Consider the following 2,313-nt stretch of genomic DNA (forward strand, 5'->3'; position numbering starts at 1 on the left):
GACCAAATACAAAACTAGTGGAAAAGATGAGGGGAAAAAAAAACGTCAGTGGCCTCGACCTGTAAAACTATTCCTGTTTTGGAGGTCATGTTGTTGCCTCTCAGGCACACCTACTTGTCTGTCTGCTTCACAGGACGCTTCGAATGGCAGCAGAATGATGCACAGCCGCTCCGGTGTTCTCTAAAAACGCCGCGGCGACTAGTCAAGCATTGCCATTGATGGCAACGCGATTGCACCCGCCAACATGGCCGCCACGTCGCTTTAGCTCAGCAAGCTGGCCCCCAGTCAAACGTGCACAATGGGTGGGGTGGGCAGAACGCGCGCTGCTTCTTCCTGGTCAGCAGCCAATCATGTTGGGGGGGGGCATATTTCGCGCTGCTTCTTCCTGGTCAGCAGCCAATCATGTTGGAGCAGCTTCAGAGGCGGCACACGCACCGGAACGGTCCGTCCGTCCGGTCCTGCCGCCCGCCGGCACTCGCAACACTTTCCCGTCCGTGACCGACGGAGCGCGACGCCGCCGTGCCTTCCAGATGAAGCGCGAGGTTTGACGGGTGTCAAATGGAAGCCATAGACGACAGTTGCCCAAAAGTCATGTTCCTCATCGTCCTGCGATTGGTTGGAAAGCGGCTCTATGAGCTTCACGTGACGTATTTACGTCGACCATGTGAGGTGGACGCGAGTGCCATCTGCTTCTAAACCAACGCGAAAAAGTCCGAACTGTTTCTTGGCTGCTGTCAGTCGACTTGGGTTTGAGGTGGGCCATTTTCAGCCAATCAGAGAGCGCGTTCCACGGAGCGCGGTGCCGATTAACATACGTTGGCCACTTCCGGCCGCGCCAACGTTCGCTTGGCGCTCTCAGTCTGCGACCGGTCACAACATGAAACATGAACGAGTTTCTAGTCGCCTCCGCACGTCTGTCTTATTTTCATTTATTGGTTGCGTGCGTTCCAGCCCCGGTGCGCACGCGTCCTACTCGAGGTCGCGCTTTTACTATGAAGGAGCGCTTCCGTTGCCGGGAACCATTTAATCGTTTCCCACAATGCTTTGTGTCCACGTCCGCTTCTTCCTGTTTATTGTGAGCGTCTCCGCCGGCAACCTTAGGCTTCTCGTTTGACGAATTCCTACTCGGTGAGTTCCCGAAACGCCAAAGTTCGTCGCGGTGAACCGGCGCGCCGCCGCCGTCGTCTTTTGCGCTCGCTTGACGAGCCGCCACGAACCAGAAATGGTGGCGGGGGGGATCCTTCCGCCGTTTTCCTCGTCGCTGCCGCCGAGCCAGCCCGGCCGAGCCCTGGAACTTCATTGAGAAAGGGGACCTTTTGCGCGCGCCTTTCGCGACGGCGGCGACGCCGACGTTTGCGACGCGCGCGAACTCTCGGGAGGAATTCGAGCGCGTTTCCCGAACGTTCGGCGCTCGAGCTCGCCGCGAATAAGTTGGCGACGAGAGCGATTTGAATAATGGATGCGCCGCTCTCGCAGCCTGCCTGCTTTATGGTGACGTCACGGCGAGCCGCGATCACTTCGTCCTCGAATGCTTCTCGACGCAACTTGATGACAAGCGATGTCGTTTGGCCTCCGTTCTTGTGAGGCCTTCGCTTGCCTCGTCCGAGCGCGAAGAACGCGACAAAGCTTTCGGAAGCCGGCGGCCCGAGAAACCAGAGCCGATTTCATCCGAGGCGCCCAGCGAGCTCGATCTCGTCATGCGTGTGGCAAACGTGAGAGGGAGGGGACCGGACCCCTCGTTCGCGGGGCCGCGGCGACCACCGTCCGTCCGCTCGTCGGTTGTCCGATACGTCCGCCCGCCTTCCCTGAAATTGTGCCGTCTGGCTTGCAGCCGCTGGGATCGCCGGGCTCGCCGCCTGACGATGGACGACTCCGAGGCGCAGCTGACCGTGTCGGAGGCGGACGCTCTGGGCGCCGACTTCATCACGGTGGAGTTGGACACGCAGCCCATCGAGTACGTGGTCAAGTGGGCCGAGGTGGGCTCCAAGTTCACCATCTCGTGCGTCAAGAAGGACTCGGACGACCCGTCGGAGCTGAGCGGCGAGCAGCTCAAGATCGAGACGGACGAGGCCTTCTTCGCGCCCTACGAGGAGGTGTACCCTTGCGAGGTGACCGAGCAGAGCGTGGAGATCAAGATGGAGTCGGACGACGACGACGACGACGACGACGACGAGCGCCACCAGATCCTGGTGGAGGTGGGCGGCCAGCCGGACGGCGAGGCCGACTCGGACCGCGCCGATCCCGAGCCCGACGAGCGGCGCTATCGCTGCGGCTACTGCGGGAAATGCTACAGCCACGCCTCCAGCCTGTACC

General features: G+C 60.6%; 1 long non-coding RNA gene across 1 annotated transcript in view; it reads right to left on the minus strand.

The window, feature by feature from the left end:
• The window catches only part of LOC109510025 (uncharacterized), a 4,279-nt gene extending 3,525 nt beyond the window's left edge, over positions 1–754 (minus strand). The window contains exon 1 of the long non-coding RNA XR_002167041.1: positions 115–754. This is a non-coding gene — a long non-coding RNA (uncharacterized LOC109510025). The remainder of the gene's footprint in view (positions 1–114) is intronic.
• Positions 755–2,313: the final 1,559 nt, after the last annotated feature.

This window comes from Hippocampus comes, unplaced genomic scaffold, assembly GCF_001891065.2.
Source record: "Hippocampus comes isolate QL1 unplaced genomic scaffold, H_comes_QL1_v1.1 scaffold39, whole genome shotgun sequence".
In the NCBI taxonomy this organism is placed as follows: domain Eukaryota; kingdom Metazoa; phylum Chordata; class Actinopteri; order Syngnathiformes; family Syngnathidae; genus Hippocampus; species Hippocampus comes.